The 13,206-nt window shown below is 39.2% G+C and overlaps 1 protein-coding gene across 1 annotated transcript in view; it reads left to right on the top strand.

Moving 5' to 3' along the window:
• WDFY2 (WD repeat and FYVE domain containing 2) overlaps nt 1-13,206 on the top strand; it is a 183,228-nt gene that overhangs the window by 32,984 nt on the left and 137,038 nt on the right. The window lies entirely within an intron of this gene.

Genomic DNA, 13,206 nt, shown 5'->3' with positions numbered 1-13,206 from the left:
ATTTTTATAGATACATTAATTTACACTAAGCTAGATGAATTTCTTAAGAAGTATGTAAGAAATTATTTGCATATTTATTGGATCAACGGGCATTTGTTGAGTCCATGTCATTGTATCAAACTTATGAAAGATAAAAAGACTTGTTCTCATCATAAGAAAAAAAATCCTGTAACTATATATACTGATTGATGTTAACTAGACTCATTGTGGTGATTTTTTTGCAAATATACAAATATTGAATCATTATGTTGTACACCTGAAACTAATATAATGTATGTCAATTATACCTCAATTTAAAAAAAAACAGAAAAAAACAAGAATTTCAGCCTGATATCTTAACATGTTATCAGTCAAATGTCTGGTCTGAGGTCATGAACTTTCAAGAAGTGGAGATGGTGTCCTCAGCACTTTTTCTGAAATTGTCTGAGGGAGAGTGAATGTCATGCCCACTGTTCCATGACTTATACAAAAGCTACGGTGACTTTTATGTAAATAGCATTGTCTTTGACTTGTACAGTTAATCTGCGTGTGAGTGGAAATGCTGTCTCCCCGGCAATAGATGAGTGATGGACTTTGATTGTGTCATGGCATACAGGTCCCTCTTAGAGCATTTAAATAATGGAAGCAACTACCTCATGAGTCACCACCTCAATAAATTTCCATAAAGCAGGTCAACAAATATATATCTTCTACTTTTATATTTATTTCAAAGGAGAAGGGATATTAACTTAACATCTTTGAACAGTTCTTATGGGTCAAGCTTTGTATAGGGCTTTAACATCATTGTATCATCGACTCTTCAGCAACACTGAGTTAGGTTTGATTGTCTGCATTTACTCGAGAGGAAAATGCAACACAGAGAGGTTAAGTAACTTTCTCAAGGTACACACTGGTATATGTGAGTCTTAGGATTTGAATCCAAATCTTTCTTAGAACAGAGCCCGTGATGTTTATCCTTCTTCATCTCCCATTAAAAGTACAGATTGTTAACTTTCTGCTATTGTACTACTCTAATTACATCAGCTTTTTATATTTATAGAACTAATACTTATTGTGTGTTGACTACATTCCATAGCTTCATGTGCTAGGTGCTGGAAATTTATTCTTTTTAAATCTTCATAACCACCTTGCAAAGTAGGTATGATTATTATAAATCCTATATTCTAATGTGGAAACTGAGACATAGGAATCCTATCTAAATTGCTCAAGAGACGTAGGAATGACTAATAAGTGGCAAACCAGGATTTGAACCCAGGCAGTGTGGCTCCAGAGTCTGTCCTTGTAATGACCATCTTCAGTCGATAGACTCTCTGTGCCTTACCCTCTTAAACATAACCACAGATTTAGCTTTGACCTTGAAATGTGCTGTTTAGCGTGTTGATATGTAATTACCTAATAGGGACTCAAAATAGAGCTTCTCTGGTGTCTCACTTCACAGTGTTTTATGGACTAGCTGAATCAGACTGAATAAATAACATTTTACTCTGCCGTGAGTTTGACATGTTTGGAAGTCCATTTTTCGTTTGTAATAACACTGTACCTCTGAAAGGCCAGTTTTATCTATTGTATTAAAAACACAAATGATTCTTCAATAAAAATATGATACATGAAAAAAGATTTGTTTGTAGATAGGTACTTTTGAAAAAGATTTTGTGAAAACTTTTCTTAAATATTTTGAAAATTTCCTCCCCCTGCAAAATTGTTCATTCTGTGAAGAAAGTGTTATTATAAAGGAAATTTCTGTGGGGCTTTTGGTGTATTTTTACAAAACTTCAAGTTAGTGAGGTTTTAATCTATTTAATAATAAATTCCTATTTATGGTGGCTATCAGAGATGCATTTTATAGCAGTGACTCTTTAGCTATGCTTGTTGGGTTTGGCTGAGTGGGAAGGAACATTCCATTAACAGAAAGGACATCTTTTTACACCATCCGCCTGACACATGAAGTCCAAGTGCAGAGTTCTCTACTATTGTGATGTCCATCATTCAGTACGAAGTGTTCTCTTCTGAGCATCGTGGATTTCCTCCTCTCTAATCTTTCTTCCCTTTCCTTATAATCCGCTCAGTCCTTTTATCTTTACTTCTCTCAAGGACTTAGTTCGTGACCACAGGTTCCATCCTGTTTTCTCATAAGTGAGCAGACGTTTCAGTTTCTTAGATTCTTTGGCATGGAACATCTACAAGACAGACAAACCTTTCTCCTAGGATCTGGGAGAAGGGAGAAAAATCTTTCCTGCCACTTTAATAAAGTGATGAGTTGAACTTCAAGAAATGTGTCCATAGCCTGATTTATTTGAGATATGGGCTCTTTCTAGGCCTTGAATTTTCCATGCTAACTTGTTTGATTTATTGGTTTTATTTTTCTTACATCTCTAGCTGTTAAGTAGGAAAAGCTTTTAAGTCTTTGTAATACTTGAAAAAGCTTGATTATAAAAGATGAAGCTGCCCGTGTGTTTCTATTTATTGTTAATTTCACTGCCTTTATTCAGCAGCCTTGGACTGACTTTAGAACTGAACTCCTGTGAAGAGAAGCAGTCACACCTTAGCTGATGTAGAAATACACTTTAATGCCAAAATCTGGGATGCCTCTTAAGTATAAGCGACAAGCCCTCTACAAATTCAACAGAATTTTGTCTTACTATCCTTAGGCCACCTGGATTTTTTTTGCTGTATTCTGGCAGCACTTCCTTAAGAGTATCAGTAAAGAGAGGATACGAAAGATAATTAACATTTTTTTGAGCACTGTGTGCCAGCAATATGTTGTTATGCATATTACCTCAGTAGAACTTTGCCTTAGGCTAACAGATGGCCTGTCTCTGGACACTAGTACCAGTGACGTTGATAATAAACTAAGAATTGACAGTATGGTGCTTTCCTAGTCTGTGTCTACTACTAGTTTCTGAGCTTCTTAAGGGCAAGGACTGCATCTCGTTCTACTATGTATCCACAGTGATGTCCCATCATGTGTATTGATAAAATTAGTGAATGCCTGTGTAAGTGGATGGATGAGTGGATGAATGAGCGGACTCAGTCAGATGTACCACCTGGTCCATAATCTGGAGAACTTTATGATTTACAGATAATTAATGGATCTTGAAATGATCAATGGATGTTTGAAAGGTTTCCCGTGATAGAGTATATGCAGCCTGTCTACCTTGTATAAAGTTAACCTGCCTGTTCCTGTCACTCATGACATACCCCGTACCCTTGCTGTTAGTATATATAGCATCAGCCTGTGACTGATTAACCCATATTCTCATAGAATGTTGCTGGAATTTCCCTGAACACAGAGCATCACAGTACTAGAAAATGGGAGGCTTGCCAGAGCAGAACAATCAAGGCTCAAAGTGCCTCCTCCCTGCCTGCCTCCATTGTGAATACTGGAAGAGGGCGGGTGGAAGAGGGAGTAAGCAGTGCCACATACCTTTCATCAGGCAGCAGTCACAAGACTGCTGGAGCTTGTCCACCTAGAGACAAGCTAGAGAAGGAAACAAAGTACGTGATGCCTTTTGCCTCTCTAAAATTGTATCCTAATGGTGAGTTGCAGAGCTCAAAGTAGGAAAAAGCAAATGGTGCCCCACTTCCTTTGACTTTCCTTTCTCTCTCAACTTTATCTGTTCTCTCATTCTTCACAAGACCTACTTCTTCCACCTCCAAAGGCAGACAGATAAAGAACTCCAGAAGGGTTTAGTAGAGGTTCTCCCCCTGACCCTTCCAAAATTAAATAATGGAACGGAGGTCCTTCAAATAGGATTGGGGGCTAATTTCTTCATTCTACCTCATATTGTGGGTGATCAAAATAAGGCTGAGAAGAAACAATGGTTATTTATGGAACACACAGGCAGAGAGAATGATTCCTTATTTCCTAATAATCTGGGTTGATCTTCCTTACAAGCCCCTTCACGGGCTGGAAATGGGAAGGAGGCATGGCTAAAATATGGTTCAAGCCAGTAAAATTAATCTGATGCAACAATTTAAACAGTTTTTAGGTAAATGCTCATTTGTAAGCAGGTAAAGTGCTCTGATTCTTATATTTCCTCTCCCTCACTAAGATGGCATCTGGGTGAGATGGGGGTGGGGGTAGGGGAGTGGATGGGATCCACAGAGCCACCTGGTGACCCCCTTTTGGCTCTGCCAGGAAGCAGCTGCTCTGGCCTGTTTCCTGGACTGGAGATCACTGGTGGATGACATACCTCCCTGGAGTCCACTGCTGAAAACTCTTGCTGGTAGAAGTCTCGTTTTGCTTGTCATGCTCAGTCATGCTTGGTGGTGTTCCTGGTGGGCTCCACTTCACTTTGGCCCTTGGGGATATGCTTCCCCTCTGGTTCTCTGTCATATCTTTCATCCAACTCTTGGCCTAGTGGTCTGGTCCCCTGCAGTCTTTGTAGTGGTGTCACTTCAACCCTTATCAGGCACTCTTGCGCCTCTCAACCCGCCCCACCCATCTGCATCTGCTCGCTTCCATCCTACCCCTGTCCAGGCAGGATTTCTGGGTCTTGTGGAAACAAAACAAAAATCAGGACCACAGAGGTAAGAGATAAATTCCAGCCATTATTCTGTCTGACTTTGCTGTAGCAGAGTTTATATTGATATGACTGGCGTGGGCCTGGGTTGGTGTGGTGTAGCTTACGAAACAGTCTTTTCCAGAATCCTAAAGGGAAGCATGGCAGAGACCGTCCTACCCTTGGTATTACTTTCACCATGTGAGTACACCTTCCAAGAGGGGAGGTTGGAACACACTAACCTCACCCACTTTCTCTCCTGACTCCAGCTCCCCTCTTTTCTTCTTTTCCTGCTTTCTCCTGGGCTTCCCCCTTTCCTCATTCTGTCAGATTAAAACTTCCCTTCCATATAAAACTCGATGATCAAGTCCTGTTGGCCTCACTGTTTACTGATGTTAAAGGGATTTAGGAAAAAACATTTTCTCGAGATAAAGCCTGGGATTCCTGCTGCAAAATCATGTCTCTCTCCTCTCATCCCTTCCCTCTTCTCATATTTCTGCAGTAACAGAAGCCTTGCCTAGGCAAACAGATACATTGACAGACTAGGGGGTGGTCATGTTTAGTACAAGTACGTTAATGCTTCAAAAATACTCTCTTCATTAAATCTGGAAGAATTAAAGGGACCTTGTTTACCTGGAAAACAGCAGACCTTAGAGCAATTAAGACTACTTTGAATTGAAGATTCTTATGGACTTCATATCTTAAAGAGTTGCAAATAATAAAGTGGCAGCTACCTCAACCCTGAGTGAAAGTTTTAAAGTACGCACGCAATGTGATGGCTGGCCAGATTGGTGGTTTTGGGTTCCCACAAGCACAAATGGCTGTTGCCATCAGGAAAAATACAGAGATTAGATTGGCTCTGAGGAGGCCACGTGGTACTAGTGACTCAAAGACTTGAGTGGAAGGAGAAAAAAAAGAGAACTTCTATATTAATATGATGATGATGAAACTGTTTCACTTAGTAATGCAGTGAGATTTTCTGTTAAGTCAGCTAAAAACCACATTTCCTTTGATCTTTTTTTCTTAATTTTGTTTTATCTTTTTGCTCAATTTAACTTGATGGAGAAGCTTAAAGGTGTGTATGTAAGTGTGTGAGAGAGGAGGGGGAGGAGAGGGAGGGAGAGAAAGATGGGTTGTTTAGCTTCATATTAAACATTGCATTTTAGGTTTTTAAAATTACACTGAAATTGGAGGTCGTTCTTATTTCCCTTTTCACAAATGTACAGGATTAACCTAAAGCACATTTGTGTTGTAATTCACTCCAGGAGGCCCTAGGCCCACAGTGGGGAGCTTTGTAGTATTTGCATCCCAAAAGATAATACTCGAATTTTAAAAGAATGTTTAAGTGGAGCACTTGACATTCCTCACTGTGTTTTGAGTCCCTGCTTCTTTAGGTAGTTTTTTTGTTTTTATTATTGTCCTTTATTCCAGTCTTGTGAATCTGTCCAAATATTTATAAGCCCACGCACATTTTCTTGCGGCCACCGTCTCCTCTGGCGGCCCACTGCTGGGTAAATGACTGTTCTTACTTGTGCAGCAGCACGCGTTTATAGCGTTGTCGAGACCTCTGGCTCTTCCTCTGGCTGGTTTCGGCTACAGCTGGAGTGTTTTACAAGTTTCAAATTCTGAACCTGGTAGGGGGCAGCCTTCCTCTGTAAAATGAACGTTAACCAGTAGGGACTTTAGGGTAACATTCATTCATTTGTTCACTTATTAAACATTTACTAACAGTATGCCTGGCACTGTGCTGGGGTGTGAGCATGAAAACACAGCACACCAAGTTCTGTGCTCCGGAAGCTCACACTTGGGTCAAGGTGGCTGGTAAGTAAACAGTTACAGTAGGGAAGTTTAAGTGAAGAAGGGTGATCATATAATTTCTAGTCCAAACCGGGACACTTTTTAAAAGTAAAGTAGGTTGAACTGTGCACTTAAAAATGGTTAAGGTGGTAATTTTATGTTATGTGTTTTTTATGACAATTAAAAGAAAAGTGAAGGTAGGTGCTGTTAATATTTAGGCCCAGAGAACAGATATAAATCAGGGCAGTCCTAGGCAAACCAGATGAATGGACAACCTAAGGAAGAGCTATAGCAGAAGGATGAGAGGGAGCCTGGAGGAGGCAGGGGAGAATGACAGGGGGGTGAGAGAACACTGCACCTTACTCTCCTCTCTAAAATGGGGATCGCTACAGCACCTGATTCATAGGGCTTTTTACGAGGATTCAGTGAGCTAATTCAAGCTCTTGGAATACTGCCTGGGAATTAAGTATTTTTTTTAGTCTCTTCACCCATTTTTCAGTAGTCTCCTGTGAATTTCCTTGGTTGTAGATGTTATTTTGCGTGTGTTTTTTACGCAGTAGCCTCTCAACAGATGTTTGTGGTTTAACCTTACAGACCTCATCATACTCTCATCAGTGAATACCACTCATCTTTCCAGCACACCACATGTTAGAATGCACATCCTGTGAACATTTGGAACCTACCTTATTTCTAACTTTTTCTCATTCCCTCTAGAAATTCTGGATATTCTCTGGTTCCTGCCCTGCTAGTCTTGTGGTTGTTTCTGTCTTTCCACAGCTGGCAGTTACTATAGACAGCTCTTTTTAAAGGTATGGGTCCTTTTTTAATCTCTGGAAGTAATTTCTTCACTGCCTCTCCCCCTGCCCCCCAGGTTTTAAAATAAAAGGGCAGAATAAAGAGACGTAATTAAATGTGCTCCCCCTGTTGCCTACTATTCCTTTCAAGAGCTGTCTTTGAACTGATTGAACCCTATTTTGAGACAATGTGCTAAAAGATGAAAGATTAGAGAAAAGATCAGGTTGGGAGAAACCGATATATGGTAGAATGGATTCATTTAATCAGAGGCTTCTCCAGGCACACGCTTTTCTTGGGGTGATTATGGACAGGTTACTGCTCGAGTCTGATACAATGAATTTGCTAAAAGCAGGAGTTCTGATTTCATCCCAGATACTCTAACCCCATGTCTCAGGCCTTGCCTGATTATTTATAGTTTTGTTCCCAAGAACTGTGGTGTGAGCCCTCGCTCTTGGACTTTCGTGACTCCTGATTTGCTTGTTCTGGTTCCAGTCATCGCTGGGAGTGGCAAGAATCTTGTGTGTTGGGATCTTGATGTGACTGCATTAGGCCATCTAAACTCTGCTTATTTTACTCTAATTTAGCATGTGCTCAACAAATATTAGTTGAGTTCCTGACTCTGTATCAGGCACTATTCTAGGCAGGGGATAATATTAGCAAACAAAACAAAGATCTCTGCCATTGTGGAGCTTATATTCCTGTGTGGAGAAATAAACAATAATTATAGCGGGTAAGTAAAGAGTGTGTTAGAAGGTGATAAGCACTGTGGGGAAAAAACACAGAGCAGGGTAAAAAGACTGGGAATGCAAGTATGGGATGGGGGAAGGGATGTTTCCAATTTTTAAAAGGAAATGGCCAACATGGTCCTCACTGAGAAGGCAACACTTGAATCCAGTCTGGAAGGGTGAGGGGGTTAGCCATGGCGCTATCTGGGCACAAGTCTTCTTGGCGGAGGGAACAGCTGATACAAAGCCCCTGTGGCAGGAATGGCCCTGGTGTTCATCAGGGAAGCCAGTGTGGCTGGGAGGAGAGTCCTAGGAGACGAGGTCAGGGGGATTGTCACGATGAAATATTTCATTGTAGACCATTGTGATGATGTTGCCTTTTACTCTGGTAAAATGGGGAGCCAAGGCAGGATTTTGATTAGAGGAATGACAAGATTTAACTTGTTTTAATAGTATCAGTGACTCTTGTGAGAGAGTCAACCAGGTGCAGGGTAGGAGTGAGTGAGGACAGAAGCTGGAGGACCAGTTAGGAGGGCATCGCAGCGGGAGAGGTGCTGGTGGCTTTGAACAGGATGATGGTGGTAGAGGTACTGAGTGGTAGGGATCTGGGTATATACTTTCATAATTCAAACTTAGCTGTTTCTAGTTAAGTACATTATGACTAAATGGCACTTTAGCCACACACCTTCCTAGTATTGGTATGATGGTTTTCTCCTCTATTAAGCATGCATGTGTATAGAATTTGTTTGTCTAAGTATTTGGAGTGCAAGACTTGTATTTCTGGAAAGAATGTAGCTATCCTTTAGGCCCAGTTATGTAATAAAAGAGGAAAAATGTATCTGTTTATCTTAAAAGTAATAATCCTTTAAAGAAACAGATAAATACTTATAATATACAAAGCAAAATTGTTTCATCCCATAGCAACCACCACTAAAATTTGGTACCTTTTCTTAATGAGTCAATTAAAATATTCCTCAATTTGGAGGGTTTCAGAAGTTCAGTACAAAAATGGCAGTCATTTATAGAATAAATATCTCTGGACTTGAGAGCTAAGCAAAAAATAATACTGAGGCCAACTGAAATCATGTGGAATTCAGCCAAGAGTAACCAGCTCAGAGTGCAGCCAGCCCTGACTGAGGGCAGAATGCTGACAGGGCAGGGCCGAGATGCAGCCAGGACTGCGAAAAGGAAACTGGTATCAACGGAGGGAATTTTCACCTGGTATAACATTTAATACTTAGCACTCCAGTGATTTACTTCTGTTTGATTTTTTTAAATATTGTCATACATTATTCATGTATTTATGAATAAGTCTGGCTAAGAATTTTTAGTAAATTCTTCAGTCATAGTCGGGTGGTCCAGAGCTCCTGGCAGCCATGCATGGCCTGGCAGTGAAGATCTGAGCAAGGACAGATGTTGAAGGGGAAAGAATATTTTAAAATTTCACTTGGAATCTCCAACTCTTTAATAAGGGAGGCAGTGAGGCCCAAGTTTGTCTTTAGAACATAAATTCGTCAACAGTGAGACCTGGATCTTTTCTCATTCTTTGTAAGTACTTGGGGCAGCATGTGCACGTAGAGGAAAGACAGGGTTTGGAGTGAGACTGGTCTGGCTCAGATTCCAGCTTTCCTTCCTATTATCTGTGAGGCTCAATCAAGTTAGACAACCTCTTCAAGCCTCAGTTTCCTTCTCTGTACAATAGGGTTTTTTAATATCTACTTGTGAGAGGTGTTGTACGGGTCATGCCAGGCAACATACACAAAAATACAGGAAGCATCTTCCGTGCGAGGCTTTTTAAATAGCTCCTTCGTCTTTCTCCACCAATGGCTCGAACCATTAATTTTGATCGATGATTAACATCGTAGATGTTTATAGTTTGTTTAATTTTGTATAATTAAGTTTATTACATTTCATAATTTTTGTGAACAGTGTTGGCAGAGCCTAAAACAAAATGAAACGAACCTAACAGTAATTTTTATTTTGGTGAATTTTTTGTTTACAATTTGGTGTTGACAGATTCCTCTCTTCAGTGTCTCATGTCACGTTATTGAAGACAACAATGACCAAAAAGGCGGAGCTTAATTTTTAGTCCTTGTGGATGGAGAAGAGGGGACAGGATGACCTAATAGGGCACTTGATGTACCACAGATGCCACTCAGCTGGTTTACTCTGCACGTCATGTTTAACTGGATGGAATTTTCTTACTTGAGGATTTGTAATATCTAAAAAGGGCCTTAGAAACTGATTGACCAGCATTTTAAAAATAGGATCATAAACTAAAGATTGAGCAACAGGATAAATTCTTGCAGGGTTCAGACCTTTTCCCAAGACATCTTTGTGTGCTCTGTGGAACATTTCTAACTGTGATCTGTTTGATGGTTTTAAACTGTGCATTGACATTTCCTTGTATATGAAGTGAGGAGTTTGACTAAATTATTTCTCAGGTGTCCTTCAGTTTTAAAATGGAAATTCTGAGACCCAAATTTTTAGTTTTAAGCTATAGGAAAGACATTTTTGGAAAATGCCTCTGAAATTAGTGGATAAGTGATACTCTACATGTGGGAAGCCCCTCAAACTGTTCTGACTGCCTCATAACATGGGGAAGATTAACAGAAGGCAGTCACTAAAGCACACCAAATGTATAGTGTAGGTTTCTTCTAGCCAGCTTTGGTCGCTAAACATTCACTTTGCAGTAGATTTAGGAGCACTGACGGTTACTGGTACTAAGTATCTAAAAGAATTTGAGCCCCTTGGAAATTGATGCAATATAACCAGGAATTTGTTTTACTGTTATCTTTATGAAATATGGTACATGAAAAGAGAATGCTTTGGGGATTGTAGGGGAGGAAGGCATTTCCTCTACCTGCTCTGGGTTCTTCTGGCTGGAGCAGGAGTTAAATTCACATGAGACAGAATAACAGGAGGAAATTAAACAAAACTTTATAACATGTATACATGGGAGAGGCTCAGGCAAGCTGAGCAACTCGCCAAAATGGCTGAAGCCACCACCTTAAATACCATCTTCAGCTAAAGACAAAGGAGGATGTTGGGGGTGGGAGGAGTCTATCATGGGCAATTACCACACAAAGTACAGTAAACAAGAGTCAGGTTATTACACAGACTTGAGTCCTTGCCTTCCACATTGATAAGAGTTTCTAGAGATAGGGTCATCCCCCCCTTCCTGGTATGGAGAGGGAGACACCTTTACAGATTGAGATTTCCTTTACAATGTAAATGTGTCCTAACAAAGGGTAAGTAAATTCTACTTTTCAGAGTTTCTTTCCTGTCTGCAGTTTTTAAAAGTAACCGGCCCAAAATAATCCTCATGCCAAAGAGATGTATCTTGGGGTGGCCAATTCCAGTCCCCCACAGGATAAATTCTATTCAAGTTTCCCAATTTAATGTGATTTTGGGAAAGACTCTTGACTAATTAAAGCTTCAAGTTCCTCACTGCAAAATGCTCTATTCATCTATTTTTCTTTTTGTAAGGGTTGTAGTAGTCAGTAATAATGAAATAAAGACATGTGAAAGGGAACTGTTTAGTTCTATACAAGTTTTATACTCTACATAGATGATAATCATTAACATCGTGAGCTTACTTTTTATACAAAACTACTGTGCATGTGGTGGAGAATTAGAAAACTCACACGTAACAAGTCAATTTGTAAGAATTCTAATTGGAAAACAAGAAGAAAGCACCTGTGTCATTATGGCCAAGGGGTAGTTGAGCCCCTTTCTTCAGTAGCACTTGTCTTTTATATATATATACATCTTCTATTTTAAGTTTATACACGTATTACATTCTTATAAAAGATAGGAAAGTACAAAAAATACGTGAAGCAGAAGGTAAGAAACCACCCATGATCCCAGCATCTTAGAGCAACCAAAGGTTAACAGATTTGCTTTAACTCTTCTCTCATTTTAGTATTTAAGATCATTTTATATGTACAATCTTATAAACCTTGTGTTTGCCTAATATGATGGCCGTAGCACACTGAAGGTAATAGGGCAGGAATGTAGAACCTTGGCCGTCTATGTATTTGAGTTACTGAATCAACTTGGAAGTGCCTGCCTTCTAGTCCTTTTGTTTAAATTAGACCCTTTTTGTTTGAGTCACTTTAGTTGGGTATTCTTTTATTTGCAGCCCAAATTATCCTAAACTGAGAAAACTGTCTTGAATTTATTAATTCTTCCCATGTATGATTTCCAACTTTTATTGCATGTGACTGTAGAATAAATTTCTACAAGTGGAATTTCTGGGTCAGAGATTATACATTTTATTAAGTTTTTGACCTCCGAGGGTTTCTTTTGTTTTCTTGCCCGTTCATGATGAGACTTAAAAAATTTTTTTCTATTTCAATGAATTTTTTCCGGTGTTTTAAGCAGGTAAAGTTTCCTCCTTGTTTTTCCTTCTTTGTGAATGTTTGGTTCACCATGGTGCCTGCAAATACTATTTCTTTCTTTACATACACTTTTTTGAGCAGCTACTTTATGCCTGGCCCCTTTGCACACAAGGCCTCATTTAAGAACCCGGGAAGTGAGTGGCCTCTGGCTCTTTTCACCCAGTTTGTGTTCCTCCTTTATTACGTTGCTTAACCCGTTCGTGTTCACTGAATCTTTGCTCTTACTCTTGGCATCTTGTATTAGGTTTTCAAGTTATTATGCTTTTATTGTTTACCTTTTTCTGAGTTTTGTCTTGTTTTATTTATCAAGTTTTCCTTTCTTTTAAAGAAGGAAAACAGTTCTTTGTGACTTGGGAGGTATATGTCTAATTTTTGTTCTAATGGTGGGTACATTTAAAATTGGAACTTATTTATTATTGAAACAGTGTCTGTGGAGGTCCCTAACCTATATGAGTATATGAGTGCTTCAGCACATTCTTTCTTTCTTCTCCTTACCACCTAAATTTTGTTGAAATAATTAGGAATGTTGGTTCATACTATTTTTTTTTACATTTAGCTCCTTTAGGCATCTTTGCTGAATATTTGTATCATGATTTCAATACTATTAGCATACATAATTTAGGTCACTCTAGTTTTATTAGCTTTATTGCTCACTGCTATTTCTTTTATGCTTCTATATATCTTCTACTTTCTTGAGTTCTTTATTCTGATTTATTTTTTCAATTGATTGTTTATCCTCCCTTTCTTAAGAATTTTTTTCCAGAAAGGATATGTGGAAAGTATATTTTTGAGTCCTTCTATGTTTATTAACGTATTTCTTCTGCCTTATAATAATTACAGCATTGATAGTTTAGCTAAATTTAGGATTCTTAGGCCACAGTCTTTTCCCTTCAGAGTCCCATAAATCTTACTCCCATTGTCTTTTAGCAGTTAGTATGGCAGATGAGAAGCCTGACATCATCTTATTCATATTCTTTTTTTTAA

The sequence above is a fragment of the Equus przewalskii genome, chromosome 16 (assembly GCF_037783145.1).
Source record: "Equus przewalskii isolate Varuska chromosome 16, EquPr2, whole genome shotgun sequence".
Classification (NCBI taxonomy): domain Eukaryota; kingdom Metazoa; phylum Chordata; class Mammalia; order Perissodactyla; family Equidae; genus Equus; species Equus przewalskii.
Note: the sequence above shows the minus strand (reverse complement) of the source record. Positions and strands in the feature narration are given on the sequence as shown.